Genomic DNA, 18,483 nt, shown 5'->3' on the forward strand with positions numbered 1-18,483 from the left:
CACTCACTGGCTGTGTGGCCCTGGGCAAGTCACTTAACCCTTTTTGCCTCAGTTTCCTCATCCGTAAAATGAGTTGGAGGAGAAAATAGCAAACCACTCCAATATCTTTGCCAAGAAAACCTCACATGAGGTCACAAAGAGTCAAACATGGCTGAAAAATGACTAAACAACAACTGTAACAGGGTGCTAATTAGAAAATCTCAGTAATGACAAGTTAAAATTCTCAAAACTTCATTGCAAGCTCATATTTATGAGTTTATATGTACGTATGTATACATGAATGCATGTATACATAGTAAGCATGGTTATAATCGCAAGCTTACCTAGGTATATTATATCACAGGTATTTATAACAGATATAGATATCTAGGTATAGAATAACAATAATAGTAAGAACTAGCACTATTTATATAATACTTTGAGTTGCAAAGTGTTTTAAAAATAGCTCATTTGGGGGCAGCTAGGTGACACAGTGAATAGAACACCAGCCTTGGAGTCAGGAGGACCTGAATTCAAATCCAGCCTCAAACACCTAACATTTACTAGCTGTGTGACCTTGGGCAAGTCACTTAATCCCAACTGCTCTGCCTTCCCTCCTCCAAAAAGACAAAAAAAAATCTCATTTTATCCTCACAGTTATCTTGCAAAATAGATATTATTATTATCTCCATTTTACTGATGAGGTAATTGAGACAGACAGAATTAAAATGACTTGCCCAGGGTCACACAGCTACTAAGTAGCTGAGATCATATTTGAATCGAGGTCTTCCTGACTCCAGATCCACTGCATTACATGTGTGTATATGTATAAACATAGAAAAGCACTATACTGGTACATATACATATATGTGTGTGTACATATAAGTACGCACATGTATTTCTGCATATCCACATAGACCATCACTATACTCTAAGTACCCTTTTCGCATCTGCAGTACCACTGGTCTAATCCAGTGCTGTGCACACAGTAAAAACTCAAAAACTGCTTTATGAATGAATTGTGAATTCAGAACAGAGTTGACATTTCACCAAAAAGACCTGCTTTAAAAAACAAAACATAATAAGAAGCAAAGGACAATCCCAAAAGTAAAGTCACAAAGACATTCAATTTGGATCCACTATATTTTGGTGTTTGCTTCCCACCCCCACCCCTACCCCTGCAAACTTCTTTTTTTGGTGATTTCATCACTTGTGGGAACTCCCCAGTGAGGAAATTCCCCCTATCAATGCAGTTCAGAAACTATTCTGTAATTTCTAGTCTTGGAGTGGTTCAGAGACTTGCCCAGGGCCACACAGACAGTATGTCAGAAGCGGAAGTTGAACCCAGGCCTTCCTTCCTGACTCTGAAGTTAACTCTATTCATTACACAGCTCTACTTCTCTTCTTCCCTCCCATCCCATTATAAGTAACAAATACAAATCCCATTGACTAAAACCTAAGACTTTAAAGCCATCTCAAGATGACTGGGGCCTCTCCAGAGAAACTTGGAATTACCAAAGCTATAGGTGCCTTTAACTCCTCTTCCAGAATGAAGACTGACAAGAGAATTAGCAATTTTCTTTTCCCTGATGAATACTGCAGATTGCCAGGGCTGGGTTAGAAAAATAGTGGGCCACAGGAAGGAAGCATGGAAAGATAGAAAAGATGGAACACTGTGACAATAAAGTAGAGGAAGCCTAACAAACAAAAAAGGCCTTTAGGGGTTAGAGGCAATTTAATGAGCAATAGATTAGATCTTATCCACCATGATGTAATGTCAATTGAAAAAATCAGTAAGTCAATAGTAGACTTTTTAATGTGGTCAACATTACATTCCACCTTAAGTCTCTGCCTGCCCTTGAAGGCAGATTACTAGGTCCCAAGCAAAATACAGGTTCCTCACTAAAGGCACAGAGCCATGTGACAAACCAGGACTAGAGGGGACATTCTGCAAGGTTATCATTGCTTTCTGGGCCTCTCAAAGTTCAGCAAGTCTTTCCCCATCTAACAGCCACCTCTGTTAAATCAAATTATTGGAAATGTAGAGGGAAAAAAAAGTGGCAGTGACACGATGATGTTTTCTGTTTTACCTAGAAAATTGTACAGACTTAATTTTGTTGCTCTTTAGATACGTGTGTGCGTGTGTGTGTGTGTGTGTAAACACATCTGTGATTCTGAAATTTATTTTCTATTCAACGCATTTCTATGAAAACACATCAAGTCAGAATAGATGATAACACTCACAAGGAAAGGAAAGGAGGGATGCTTTCTGTATGGGTAAAAGCTAAGAATTAATGTGGGCAGAAAAACTGCATAGCATAACCTTAATAATGGCACCCGATAAAACATGTGTCCCTTGGAGTATGTAATTGACCTATTAATGCTGTTTACCTTCAGGAGTGGCCATCATAAGATTCTGATTTGAATGTTTCTTAAGTGAAAGTCAGAGCCACCTTCATTATGCTGACAAAGGCAATGGATGGGCAATGCTGATGGGTCTGGGCTGAGTAAAGAGACTGTTCCCCATCCCAGTGGATCCTTAAAAACCCTAGAGAATCTGCAGCAGAGGAGAGGACAGCATTGCATCAGCAACAAGCTTGGGGATCAATCAACCGATTAACAAGGATTTTTTAAGAACTGACCGATACTAAGGATAGAAAAACCAAAAAGAAATCACCTCTGCCCTCAAGAAGAATGAAGGAGGGGGAACACTGCTGGATTTAGCGGCAGAGAACCTAGCTTAGAAGCCTGCTCTGCCACCTGCTGCCTGTGTGAGCTGAGTGTGTCACTCATCTTCTCCAGGATTCTCTTACTCCATCTGCAAAGTGAGGAGGTTGGGCTAGGTAATCCCAAGCTCCCTTTCACCTCTGAATCTAGCCGCACATGAACATTCTATCAGAAGCTACAATGAAACTGGAATCACCTGATCAGAGAGATAACATCATCCACATCCTCATGTTACAAATGAAAAAACTAAGGTCCAAAGAATTGAAATGATGATTAACATCACATGGCTGTCTGATTGTAGAACTATCATTGGAACACAGGTTTCTTGACTCCTCTGCTTTCTTTGATCTATCCTATAGATACTTCTTAAACAGTGCTTCTCAACCCCATAGGGGGTCAGGAAAAATTTTGCAACAGTAAAAGGTTTCTGAGCATGAAACTACCAAAGATTAATTTAAATCAAACTTGTAGTGAATCCAATTCTGGCGGCACTTGCTTATGTTGCATCATGCAACTTCACTGCAGCCTTGGTTCTCAACACAAGGCATGCTCACTTTGCATCACATATGCCCTCAGGTCATGCAATGCCAAGGACTGATGCAGAAACTTGAAAAGGGGTCGAAAGTAGAAAAAGTTTAAGAACCCTGTCTTATACCATGCTGCTTTACTTGGAAACAGCTGCCTGAATTATAAGCACAATAGCCAGGTAGAAAGAATTGCCTAAATGACACTGTCCTACCTCCTTAGAAGGGGCTGGCAAATATCACAAGCCAAGTGGGTGCTCGAGCCAGCTCAAACCAGCTTGCAAGAGTCGATGGTTGCATTTTCAGTGAGTAGGGCTTGATTTGTTGTTGTGTCATCCTTCATTCTCAAAGAGGACCAGTGATGTCCTGCGAGGGACTTGGATTTAAGTGGATTTAATCTTGACTTGTGAGGGAATTGGATTTAAGTGAGGGAGAGCCTCACAAGGTCTTCCGCCTCAACTCTCCCTTCTAGTCATTAGAGTCCAAAGTCAAGAAAACTGACAATAGGGGCAGCTAGGTGGCGCAGTGAGTAAGAGCACCGGCCCTGGAGTTGGGAGGACCTGGGATCAGTTCTGGCCTCAGATACTTAACACCCAAACAAAAAAAGAACTGGCTACATAACCTTGGGCAAGTTACTTAACCCCAACTGCTTTATTAAAAAAAAAAAGAAAGAAAACTGACAACATATTAGAGAAATGAAAATAAAAACAACTCTGAGGTACCATATTTCACCGGTCAGATTGACTAAGGTGACAAAACAGGAAAATGATAAATGCTGGAGAGGATATGAAAAAATTGGAACACTAATGCACTGTTGGTGGAGTTGTGAACTGACCGTTCTGGGGAGCAATTTGGAACTATGCCCAAAGGACTACAAAAAAGTGCATCCCCTTTGATCCAGCAATCCCACTTCTAGGGCTGTATCCAAAGAGAACATACAGGTGGGCAGAGGACCTGTATGTACAAAAATGTCTACAGCGGCTCTCTTTGTGGTGGCAAAGAATTGGAAATCAGGGGGATGCCCATCAACTGGGGAATGGCTAAACAAGTTGTGGTATATGAATGTAATGGAATACTACTGTGCTATGAGAAATGAGAAGCAGAGAGACTTCATAATAACCAGGAGAGTCTTATATAAACTGATGCTGAGCGAGAAGAGCAGAAGCAGGAGAAATCTCTACACAATCACAGACACAACATGTGTGACGACTAACTTCAATAGTACTATAAGAAATGAAGAACAGACGCTCTTCATAATAACCTGGAGAGATTTCTATAAAATGATGCTGTGTGAGGGGAAGAGAACCACAACACTACACAATTACAGACACATATCTGTAATGACTAACTTTGATAGACTGGGCTCCTCTCAGCAATGCAAGGTTATAAGACAACTGCAAAAGACTCATGGTAGAAAGGGATGTCCACATCCTGAGAAAGAACTACAGAATCTGAATGCAGACTGAAGCAAACTACTTGCTTGCTCTCTCTCTCTTTTGTGTTTTATTTTGTTTCGTTCCTTCTTTCTTGTTGTTCACTCCATTGGTTATAGTTCTTCTTTACAACTTGACTAATGTTTGGTGTGAAGGTATTTTAGAACCTATATTGGATTATACACCACCATGGCAGGAAGAGGGAGGAGGGAGGAGGAGAAGGAGAGGGAGAAAATTTGGAACTCAGGGGACTGTGAAACTGAATGTTATAAACTAAAAGTAAATAAATAAATTTTTCAAAAAAAGGAAACTGGCAATAGCCCTGAGTTTGATATATCATTTTGTTGATTGTCTAGACTAATGGAAGTAGTAGAGAAAACATGAACAATGCAGATTGAGCTGAAAAATGATCCCTGAGCTTCAGAGAACTGTTGTTAAACATTTACGAGCATACCCCTAACAATGCATAAAGAAATAAGTTCTCCTAGGAGCCAAGTACCCACTGCAGCAAAACATTTCAATATCTTCATCTGCTAGACTGCTGGGCAGAGGTACCAGTGAGTCAAAATGGCTGATTTTAGTTTACTTCTCATTCTTTTCTCCTTCCCATCTTTAAGTTAGAATGCTAATGAACAGGGAATGGTATAATTAAAAGTCTTTACACGTTAAAGACAGAGGTCTTTTGCTGAGCAGAAGAAAAAAAAAGTTTCATAGTTTATGTTTCTGTCAGATGGATGATTTAAAAAAAAATACAAAACAAGGAAGGTGCCACAGATACTTTATCTTGTCTTTTGTGTTACTTTTACTTTGTCTGAGCATCAATCAAAGAATATTTTAGGACGAAGTGATACGTGTTCCATTGTCCGAGACTTATCACAAGTCTTGTGATACACTTGGAGTGGGGTGGGGGGAGTTCCCAGGACATAGGTTTTGGAGATGCTGGCTCAAAATAAAAAGTTAAATAAAGTTAAACAGTAGTTGGGAGGAACTTTTTAACCCTAAATCAGATAGTTGCCTGGGACACCGAATCTCAATGAGCTTCCAAGAAAAGATAGCTAAAATAATAGACAATTTCAGCGGAGAAGTATTGTTCTGGCTTTTACTGCTTCTTGACTAGGTGTAATGACTCACTGTTTCAGTTGCTAGGCACTAAATTCATTTCAGGTGCTTCATCCCACCTTTGTTAGAAACTTTCCAGCCACTGTTTTAGGAGATTGGAACAGAAAGCAGTTCAGTGATCGTAATACCATCAGAGATACCCATAAGACACAATGTGATGCTTAGCAGAAACAAAATGTATGAAAGAGACAATGTGACACCCAGAAGAGAGCACTGGAAAGCAACACAGTGACAGACACAGGATCATAGAACCATAGATCTATAACTTAAGAGATGGTAGAAGCCATCCAGTCCAATTTCTTCTTGTTACAAGGGAAGAAACTGAGGCCCAATGAGGTTATCTGCCTGTGGTCACATGATAAGAAGGTCCAGAGCCAGGATTCAAACCCATATCAACAGAGGCTTACATTGCTCAATACACTCATTTATTCTGGCTGACTGTTTCCTATATGGGTATTCCCCAATCGCATGCATTTTCTGTATGTATGCCTTTTTTTTCCACCTGATAATGTAATAAAACCTTTGTGAGATGGTAACTTAATTGTGCATTGTGGGGAGGGGGCAGGAAAATTTTCATTTTATTTGCCTGATCAATGTATTTTATTTTCATCTGTATCCTGCTACTGGTTACTAAAAGTAAAATTATCAATGGAAGTTGCTGAGTTAAGGTTTTGAGTGTTTACTGACCCATAGAGTACCTTAATCTTGAGATAGCCTTCCTAGGGATTCATATGTGAAGCTGTGAATTAAGTGAAATGCCCAAGGTCATATAGTTAGCTAGTCAATAGAAGATCTAAGAGTCAAACCAACCCAAGAATGTTGGCATCAAGTTTAATGGTCTTTCCATTTCACACTTTAGCTATATAAGTTCTGCTACAAACATCATCTCTGGCGTCTGTCCCCTTCTTCCCACTCATACAGCAACCACACCAATTCAGGCCCTCATCACTTCTTACCTGGACAACTATTACATTCTCTTAATTCATAACCTTGTTTTCAGGTTCTCCTTTCTCTAATTCATTCTCCACACAGTTCCCAGAATAACCTTCTGAAGGCAGAGTTTTGACCATGACATTTCCTGCCTTTCGTACTTTCAGAAGCTTTGTGATTGCCTCTTAGATAAAATATCAACTCTTCTGCTTGGCACTTAAAGTACTATACAATCTGCTATGCAACTACCCTCCCAGTCTCATGTCATGACTCACCTTCACAAGCATCCAATTCTTGTTGCCCAAATGCAGCATTTTCTTTCTTCCTTCATGCAATCCCACAATCCACAATGCTTGGAATGTGCTTGTTCCCTACCTCTCTCTACCTGTCTGAAGCCTTACCTTCTTTTCAGGCTCATCTTAGGTATTTGCTCTTCCTGAAACTTTTTCTGATCTCCTCAATTGTTAATGCTCTCTCCTTCCTCGAATAACCTTCTAGTTACTTATGTGTGTATATATCAGACACTTACTAGCTATATGAACCTGAGTAAGTCACTTAACCCTGTTTGCCTCAGTTTCTTCATCTGTAAAATGAGCTGGAGAAGGAAACAGCAAACCACTCCAGTTTTTTTTTCTTTACAAAGAAGACCCCAAATGGGGTCACAAATAATCGGACATGACTGAAACAACTGAATAACAACAGTGTATATATGTATATACATATGTGTATTTATGTATATATATACATACATACACATGTACATATGTATATTTTTCATGCCCTTGAATAATATTATTTCCTTGAGGGTAGAGACTGTTTTCATTGTTGGGTTTTTTTGGTATGCTTGAACGCAAAAGTCACTTAATAAATGCTTACTGAAATAAATTGAACATTCAGAGTCAAAGCATAATCCACACATCGATCCAGAAGAAATCTGGAGTCAGTTCTGTTGATTGATCCGCATAACACTTCATAAGAGCTTTTTCTATTAATGAAAAAGAAATCCCAAGCAATTGTTGCATTTTTATAATGAAATCACACTTTTTAAGCATGGGATGCCATTGACCTACAGGAAAACCTAAATCCACAACATTTTCAATATCTTGTTCATTAATTCTATATTTATTGAATGTCTACTATGGAAAAGTCATTGTCCTGGGTATTGTGGTACAATGGGAAAAGCACTGATTTTGGATTGATAGGACTTGAGTTAAAATCCTGTCTTTGCCTTTTACTGTCTGACCTTGGGTAAGTCAGTTAAATTCCCTGACATTCCGTTTCTTCATCTCTAAAATGAGAGAGTTAGACTGGATGAACTCTGAAGTCCTTTTCAGCTCTAAATCTATTATCCTCCCTTATCTCAAGAGTTTGCAGTCCAGTTGGGAAGATCAGATATTTATATATAATGGAGATGATCAGTGGAACTCCCTGATCAGCTAACCTGGGGCAACTCCTATGCAGCTGGGTATGGGCTCTGTTCTTTTTCTGTGGAACACATGCTCTGGTATTCAGCTGAAAGACATCCATCTTGGAAAGGGACTAGAGCCCATACTGAGCTCCACAGGACCAGAGCTGCTTGCCCTAGTCCAACAGATCAGGGGGTGGTTTCCTGATCATCCCCATTATTTATTCAAGTAAATCTACTAAAAGGATCATGGGGTATTTAAATCTCATAAGGGATTTAAGGTCTATTTTGTCCCAGCACCTAGTACCCTGCCTTGGCTAACAGTAGGCATTTGCCGTAATATAGGCAATACAATGCTTTAGAATTGTATTGAATGGAACCAAACTGAATGAAGTGGTGAGCACTACAAGCTTGGAAGTTTAAATGAAAAAGAAATCATTTCTAGCTGAAGTGATCAGGGAAAAGTTCATGGGGAGATGGAATCTGAGACTTTGAAAAATGGGGCACAAATGTAGAAGTGTATTCCAGACAGAGAGATCAGCCGAAGAAAGGGCACAGAGGCTAAAATGTACAAAACATATTCAAGAAATGGCAAAGATAGCAACTTGGTTGATTGGATTAGAGGGTTTGAGTAAAGGAAGCTTAGGTGAAAAGGCAGAATATAGCCCAAATGTGGAGGATTTTGGATGGCACCGAATTAAGTAGGTAAATGATAATAAATACTTCATTCATTCATTCATTCATTCATGAAGCTTGTACTTTATTTATCCTATAGGCAACAAGGAGCCATTGAAGGTTTTTGAGCAGGGACTGATGTGATAAAAATAGTGTTTTTGAAAGATTAATCCCTTTGTTTGGTAAGAAAAAAGCCAACAGCATAAACTTCCATCCTGAACCCCAGGGAATTCTTTTAAATGTTTCTTTATCATTAAATCATTACTTACCATGTCTAAGAACTTCAAAACATTTATAACAGCTATCTTTCAAACATTTACTGCTATAAATTAACAAAAACCTCTAGTTGGTGATTTTCCCCCGTCATTTTCCACACACTTCAGATAGATTCAGCATATATACTTCTCAGTTTTTTACTCCATGCTTCACCAAACACTCAAACGAGGGGAGATCCTTAGGCCAAAAAACAAATGTTTTGGATATAATAACTTAAAATAGGAAATATATAACAAGAAGAGGTGATGTATTAATAAAATATACCTAATCTATGTGTATATATATTATGTACATATAGTATTATGTGTAAACTCTATGTATATATTTTATACATGTGAATATATGTGTACATATATATTTATATACATGTGTATATTCACCACAGACATATTGTGTATGTGCACATATATGTATATATACAAAAGCACATGAGGTACAGTAAAAACAGACTCAATTTGGAATGAAGAGGCTTGACTTTAAATCCTAGCTCTAACACGTCTAACTGGGTGAGCACAGGAAACTCATTTAACCTCTCTGACCTTCAGTTTCACCATCCACAAAATGGAGTAAATGATATTTGTAGTACTTAACTCACAGGATTGTTGTGAAAACTTTGTAAGCCTTAAAGTGTTTCACCAATATGAGTTATAAACAAACAATCACAACAAGGTAATCAGCAATCAAAAAGACTGGGAAGATACAGATTCTTCACCTGGGAGAAAATACTTTTTACTCCCTTGGGATCTGCTTGTTTTATCTGAGGGGAAATGAAATGATAAATAAAGAATTGGATTCTCCCTCTTCATAGGTACAGAAACCCAGCTCCTAACACCTCCACTTTTCCGCCTTATCCTCCATCCCCATGGGGTACTTGGTTTCTCCCTTAACTACACTGAAATATTCTTCATGCCCCTCAGTTCCTGAGAGAGGGCATAAAAGAAACTGGAGCAAAACAAGCTTGGAATGAAATCTACACCAAAAGTCAAACTTGTGCAGTGATAGCTGCATCCGTGTATTTTAATAATACACTTTTCTGCTAGAAACTTCATTCCCAGAGGCTGGTATAATGGGTACAAGGATGTATTCTAGAACTTGAATTTTCTTCCCATTGTAAATAGCTAGAAGATTCCACCACTCCTTTCCTTGATAGCAAGTCAAATTGAGGCTTACTGGTTTTCTCAGGTCTCCTTTCTCTTTCTGGACAGTCCCTATCCAATGATACAGAGGCCACCTATGGCCACAGGACCCAGCAGTGACTCTCCTATGGGTCAGCAACCAGAAAATTCGGGAAATCTGACTTTATTCTCACCTGAACCCAAGAGAAGCAAAAAAGAGAGTCAGATATGGTCTTACCCATATGTGGAAGGCCTTTTCCTAAGCCAGCCCTATTGCCTCTTTCTCTTTAGTGATCACTGACCCTGTCAAGGCACAGGTTAGAACTTCTCTCACTTCTTGGCGTTAGATGCCTCTATGTTAAAGTTTCACAAGATACTACCCAAGAATTCTTTGCTCAAATGAACTTTCCCCATTCCCAATATGTAAATTCTCCTTCCTGGGTCCCCCTCTCCTATAATATTTGAAAGCTTGGTGACATATTGGATATAGCTCGGACTTGGAGTCAGAAACCCATGAGCTTTAAATATGTCTCAGGCTGTTATCTGCTGTATATCAGTTACTTAGCCTCTTTCAATTTGAGTTTCCTCACCTATAAAACGGGTATAAAGTTTTTTTTTAATTATCCCCATGGGGGTATACTTAGAAACAGTTATCATATCTTTTTCTCATATCCTCTATTCTAGATATTCTCAATTCTTTCAACCCAAATAAGTTCTCTGTTTTGTTTTTGTCCAGGTCTATGATTTTGCTGGTATAGGGAACTCCTGGTGAGAAAACTCCTGCCACCAACGCACCATATCACAACTTATAGTCCTAGAAAGTTACCTGAGGTGTTATGTGACTTGATCAAGGCCATACAGTTATTCTATCAGAACAGGGGCCTGAACTTAGGTCTTCTGATACCAAGACTAGCTCTTTACTTACTACATGTTGCTTCTCCCAATTTGTCAATGCCCTTCCCAAAATGTGGCTCCCAAGACTAAACAGAGGACTCCACGTGTATCCTGAATAGGGTAGAGCAGAAACATCACCTCCTTCATTCCCAACACTGGCTCTCAAAGCAGCCAATGGCTGTCATAATATGTTATGAGACTCATATTGAGCTTGAAGTCCATGAAAATCATTATACATATATATGTGTGTATGTATATGTATGAATGAATGACTATTGTCTATCCATATATCCTCCATTCTGTACTTATCAAATTTATTTTTGAATGCAGTTATAGAAATCCATATTCCTATGCATTAAGTTACATTGTATTCAACCCACTATTTGAAAAAGCTGGAATTATCCCAGGTCTCCAGTAGAGTATTATTCATGTTCTCTTCAATCCCTTGAACTTTAACGTGTTCCACTATTTTCCTAAAACTACTCTCTTAAAATTCACTGGTGGCCTCATCCCAAATGCAAGGATCCTTTTTCCAATCTCTTTCTCTTTGTCCCCTCTGTAACTCTTGATACTCTCTACTACTGCTTTTGCTTCCATGTATTCTCTTCCCCTCTGGCTTCAAAGATACCATGTTACCCTGTTTTTTCTAAATGTAGTAGCATTGAAATATATGGGGTATTCAAGGAGCACTAGCCCCTCGGGTGTCCATTTCAGGACTGCTCAACTTTAATGTCCACCTGGCACGTAATTCTCACCTGTGGCTCCAAGAAGCTATAGCATGGACAGCAGCCACACCCAGGTAAAACTGCCTCAGAAAACAGGTTAAGCCAGGTTGAGGGTAACCTCAACAGGTTGAGGTCTCCAACCTGTCAATGAATTAGGGGGATGTCTACCCCAAGTATATGAAAACTTTGGAGTTTGGAATCCTGGGAGAGTGGGTGGATTTCATTTGTTCCAGCAGCCATGAAGGCAGCTGAAGCAAGTGCTTTGGAGTACTTACAGCTTGGTCAGATAGAGAAGACAAGTCATGAATTGTATCCCAGGCCGTTGCTACTCATCTCGACTTTTGTCTTGTCATTGAACTTCAATGACTCCGGAAGGGGGCCAGGGCTGATGACTTTGTGCAATTCTCCCTCATTTAAATCCAATTCACATGCAAGTCAAGACATCACTCTGTGGTGTCATTGGTCCTCTTCAAAATGAAGAATGGACAATAGTAGCATTCCTGACCCACAAAATGAAGTAGCTCTGAGGAAACTCGAAAACCCCTGACTGGGAAACTGAGTCCCTCTATCAGAGTAAGACCACCAAGCATCCCATTTTATTGCAGGTGGGGCGTTTGAATATCAATTAGTCTCTAATTCCCCAGGAGCTTCATCACTAGCAAGAATTAGCACCAGTCTCTGGGTCCAGACTTCTCAATCCTTTCCCCAATGTACGTCCTACTAGGTGCAGATAAAAACCCTGTAAAAACCCATCAGACTTTTCTGCTTCCTCTGGCCTCCCCTCTGGGTATCCGATTCTAGCTGAGGCCACATCAGATCTATTTCCATCATTCTCCCTGACAACTTCACTCAAAAAAAACTGGTTTGCTTTACTGTCATTATGAGTTCCGTGTTTCTTCGTACTGGGCCTTTGGTATTCCCAAATTTCCTAAATTTGTACTAAGATATTAGTTCTCTAGCCTTTCCTTCTATTGCAACTCATGTGACCTCTTAATAAAATTGTCATGAAATTTCTTTCTCTTCTTCCTCTATACACTGTCACTTGGCAGCCTTATTCACTCACATTTTTTTCAAATACAAATTCTGTGTAGATGATTCATGGATCTATGTCTCCAATGAAGACTATTCTTAAGTCCAGATATTTATTTCCATTTTCTTACCAGAAACTCAACAAGCTCAATTCGATTTAGCAAACATTTATCAAACTCATTATTTTTCATCCTAAACCTGATTCCCCACTCTGACTTCACTATTTCTGCATATGGCCACCATTCAGCCTTTCTCCTATGTTCATACCCTGAGGGTTATCTTTGGCTCTTTCTTCTCCATTTTTTGTGGTCTACCTGTATTCCCCTTCTATAGCAATTCTTGAATTCAACCCCTCCTCTCTCTCTCTCCCTACTCTATCCATGCTGTACCAGTCATTTACCACTCATTTCCTCACAAATCTTTCCACCTTCATCTTCTCTCTCTCTCTCTCTCTCTCTCTCTCTCTCTCTCTCTCTCTCTCTCACACACACACACAAACACCTCTAAATCATCCTTCTTGTTGCTGCCAACATTACCTTTCTTCAATCTTATCATTTCAGAGTTCTGCTCAAAAATCTCCTGTAGTTCCCTACTTCTCACCAAGTAGACAAAGTTTAAGCCAAGTTTAGAATCCTCTACCAGATGTTAAGTGTCCTCTACAACTTTGTGTCACTCTACATTTCCCACATGTTTTGTGTTTCTCCCTGATGCAAACTGTCCTCTTTAGTTAAATTGGGCTACTCTCTGCTCTCAGAACATACACTACCCCTTTCTCACCATTGCCCTTACTCATGGTGTTCCTTCTATTTGACATGTACTCACTCTCTCTTTTTACTTGTTGAATTCTTACCTGTTCTTTATAATGGAACTCAAATGCCACCAAATCCAAGAAGCCTTCCAATGGTTCCTAAAGGTAATGACCTTCATCCCTTTAGATCTCGCGTAGCGTTCTTTTTTTGTAACCTCTCTAATATGTAATTTCCTCTTACCCATTACGCTTCTCATGTGTGCTTCATTGTATGTCCATGGAAGACTGTAAGGTCCATAAGGCTGGGTACCACATTTTATCTAAACTCTATGATCTTTCCATGGCACAGCACAAAGTCCTGCCACGTAAAACATATTTACTGGATAAAATAATGAGTAGAACATTTTATTTAAACAAGTTTCATTCCTCAGGAATGTTAATAAAAATTGAGAATACATTAAAATTATTTCAAGTGCCTCTGGTAAAAGACAGGAAAGCACTGGGGTGCAGGGAGATATACTTTTGTGCCATTCTGTAAACTTTACTTGGACACATTCATTAATTCAATTCTATTTAATAAGCATTTATTGAGCACCTACTATGTGCAGAGAACTGTCCCAAGTGCTGGAAATTCAGATTAAAAAAACAAAACAAAGAGTCCCTGCCTTCAAAGCACTTACATTCTGGAGAGAGAGAGACAGAGAGAGACAGAGAGAGAGAGAGAGAGAGAGAGAGAGAGAGAGACAGAGAGAGAGAGAGAGAGAGAGAGAGAGAGAGAGAGAGAGAGAAGGAAGGAAGGAAAGAAAGAAAGAAAGAGATAGAGAGAAACAGAGACAGGGACAGGCAGGCAGACAGATAGTGGCAGAAATACTGGGGGACTCCATTCATACATATAAAGGAAGAGTACTGAAGACTAGGGGTTTTCTATAGCCACACTGCTTAGCCTTACTCCTAGGTGACTGGTTGAACCAAAAAAAAAAAAATCAGCAGCTGTGCCCTCCTAAAGGAAGTGAACAAAGATAACCTTGCTGGAGTTTACAGATCTTGGATGAATATTTAAAATTCTATTATTATTGGCAGGGCAATGTTGAGAAAATGTCCCCATCTAGCATAGTTGTTAATTAATGTGTGCAATCCAATGCAGCTGTTGCTTTATCAATATACATGCATTTTATAGCAGTAGGCAGGGTTGGGTTTGGGGTGTTGCACACTCATTCATTAGTCTCAAAGGCCTCTGAAAGACAAAGCATTACAAGAATCACATGACTGTGCAGGCAATAAAGAAGGGATACAGCATGGAATAATGGAAAGAGCACTGCATTTGGAGTTAAGGGACATGGGTTCAAATCTTGGCTCTGCTACATGAATCCTGGGTGACCTTAGATAAGGCGACTCACTTCTTTCAGGGCCTCAGTGTCTATAAACTGTAAGATGACATGGTCAGACTAGATGACCTACAATGTTCCTTCTGACTTTTAATCCTAGGGTGTTGTTTTATCTACACTTCCATTAAGCATGACATAGAAAAAGAATTGAGTAACGGAAAGGGTTCAAGAGACCTGGGTTCTCGTCCCACCTTTACCTCTAACATGTCCTGCCTCTGCCACCATCTCATTCTTTCTGGCCACGTCTTGGTCCTCGTGTAAGCAATCTCACTTCTGCTTCTGACCACCAGCAAGATTGTTGGCAAATCAGCTCATCTCTGCAGCCTTCAGTTTCCTCTATGATAAAACAAAGGAAGAGTTGCAGCTTATTCCTGAGCATGGCCCAAACCAGATTAAAATTTGATTTTAATGTGTTGATGTATTAATTTCCAAAAAGAAATCCATAAACATGTGTGGTTTTCAAAGATAATACATGGTCCACAGTGCTCTGTTTAATTTGAGTTTGACGTCACTGGTTTAGATGATCTGTAAGGTTTCTTAGCATACTGTGTTTCCCTGATAATAAGACACTGTCTTATTATTTTTTTTGGACAGAAAAATACCAGAGGGCTTATTTTCAGGGGAGGGCTTATTTTAATGAACATTGACAGCAATTTTAATAAACAGGTAAATGTGAACAAAAAAATGTACCTTTATTCAATAAGCAAATCACTGGGGAAGAACAGGATGACGCACTCACTGGTGCAGCTCTGATTGGATGCAGCTCGGAGAGCGGCGTGTGTTTCACCCGGGGGGGGGGAGGAACGGTGCATACAGAGGGTACTGTAATGTAGCGTGTAGCGCAGGGGATCACCTTCACTACAGTAGCAATCTCAATAGGGCTTATTTTCGGGGGAGGGCTTATTTTAGAGGAATCTTACACAGTAAGGGGAGGGCTTATTTTTGGGATAGGTCTTATTATCGGGGAAACACGGTAGCAAGTCTCAGTCAATAAGTTTCAGAAGAGTCATCAACCTCTCAAAGCCCCCAGGCAACTTTCCAAAACCATAATTTGCAGAGCCGTATTCATTGGTAGAAGAAAGCTTCTTACAGGGAATACTCTATGTGAGGTAGTGAGGAGCCTGCCCACACCATTATGAAATCATCCCTATCCTTCCCTTCTATACCTCCCCCAAAATCTGGGTTCGAGTGAGCTCAATTTTAGCTTCAGCTCTGTCTCTAACTATAAGGCAGCTCCCTTTCTAGGCTTCAGTTTTCTCATCTGTAGAAATATGATATTGGTCCAAGATGATCTCTAAGGTCCCTTCCAATTAGGACATTCTGGGATTCTAAAAAGTAATGAAGTGTTCATTAGAATGCAAACTCTTTGACAGTAAGGATTTTTCTCTCCATATTTATATCCCCACCATAGCACCTGGTACATGGTAGGTTTTTAATAAATCTTTAATTGATTGATTAAGCATTCAGAATTTTTATAGTCACATCAGGCATAGAAGAGAAATATATATCTTCATCATCATTGTATGTCATAGCAAATCATGAAAAATCCTATGGCTCAATAATAACTAGTATTTTATATAGCACTTTAAGGTTTGCAATATGCTGCATGTACACCATCTCATTTGATCTTCATAACAACCCTGGGAGGTAGGTATTATTTATTATTATTATTATTATTATCATTATATACAGATAGAGAAACTGCAGTGAAGAGAAGGCATGTGACTTGCCCACAGTAATATGGATGGGATTTGAACTCAGATCTTCCTGACTCTCCCTCCAGCCCTCTTACCCCCTGTGTCACCTAGCCACCTCTATAAAACACTAGAAGCAGCATTGGCACAGTGACTGGGAATCTGGCCTTGTAATCAAAAAGACTTGAATTTAAGTCCTTGGCCACATACTGACTGTGTGGCCCTGGTCAAGTAACTTGATATTTCTCGGCCCCAGGAAACTCTCTGAAATGATAAATTGCTGAAATCTCTCCTCCAGGAACTCCCTACATCCCTAAAATCACAGGTCAGGTTTGGGGAAAAAAACATACTTTCTTCCCAAAGAAATCATGAGGCAGGTAGGACAAGTGATATCATCTCCACTTTACAAATGAGAAAACTAAGCTTCCTAGAGATATAATAAATGGTCAACAGTCCTGTGGGCTTTCGGATTCTAAGTCCTATCTCTGACCTGGAGAAGCTGGCAAGCTCTTGTGGCACATACATGCCTGCGATACAGTCATACTTATCAAGTTCTTTTTAGAGGGCTCACCACTCAGCTAGGTGACGCCAGACATGACCAGAACAATCAAAGAACAAAATAAGACACAGAAAATTTGTGAAGAGAAGGCTCAATCTTCCAGGCCTGGGGAAAAAGAGCCTGTGGCAGTAGCTTCAGAAACTCATGCCAGATTCAGAACTCTTTTTACATCAGTAGATTTGCAAAGTCATATGAGCAGAGTTTCATTCCTGAACCTCTATGATGCCGTGCTGTTGTTTTGCAAATGTGCCTACTAAGAGTTGTTGCCATTGGTTCCACAGAAACAGTTGTCAACTTTCTTCTAGCTCTTTCAGTTAATTCCCTGTATCAGTGGTTGCCTCTCCCAGGCAGCCACTTAAGTGAAATCTTTTCCTAGCAGCTCTTCATTTCAAATGGAACAAAAATACAAACACCAGCAGATTACCTCCAACGTATCTGGCAATAGCACCTGAGAAGGAATCTGGAATTTTGCTTTTTCTTTGACCTTTCTAAAGATCTTTTCTCCAGCTCCTTTCTGCTGTGGCTCATTGGTTCATCATCCATCCCCTAGGAACCAGCTTCCAAGTCAGTCTCCTCCCTCCTGCCCTCTATCACTTGACAGGGCATTAAAAATGCAACTGTCTCCTCTTTAGTGAACAATTATCTCGCTCATTGGATTGATTCACTGATACCTTAATGACAGCTTTCCACGGATTTTCTTTGGGTGTTTAAAAGATGAAACAACTACGTCTTGTCGGACTAGAAAATTGGGGCTGAGTTTCCAGGAGCAGTTTCCAATAAATAATTTCAAGGGGCTTCAATTATCCATCATCTGGCATCTCATTTCCTCCAAGCTTACAAAGCCATTTTTAAACACCTTGCTAGTCCTTCTGATTATCCTCAGTAATTTTCAAAATTAGGTTCATTCTTCAGCAAGAATTCCTCAATATTGGCAGCTGCTTGGCATGATTCTCAGAGACCGGGTGCTTGCTAATAGTTTCTCCTTTCCCTGTCCCAAGGTGAGACACTTAATGGTTAGTAAAGATCAAATACTGTCATATTGCTATAAAAAGACATACATGTCCAGAACCTAGAAGACATTAATCAGTGGAGCCTAAACACTTTCTCTCTGATGAAGCAGGGAGGAAAAGGCATGGGGTCTTTTCTAAAAGCTTAAGGAGGTACGAGGGAAGGCAGCTAAGAAAACATATCATTAGAAAAAGTCATAAGGGCTTATGGTGACCAAGGAGAAGTTCTCTTATATGACTATAACCTTTCTCTCTCTGA

Source organism: Petaurus breviceps, unplaced genomic scaffold, assembly GCF_028583685.1.
Source record: "Petaurus breviceps papuanus isolate PSGF00001 unplaced genomic scaffold, PetGlider_PUasm1.0 129, whole genome shotgun sequence".
Taxonomy (NCBI): domain Eukaryota; kingdom Metazoa; phylum Chordata; class Mammalia; order Diprotodontia; family Petauridae; genus Petaurus; species Petaurus breviceps.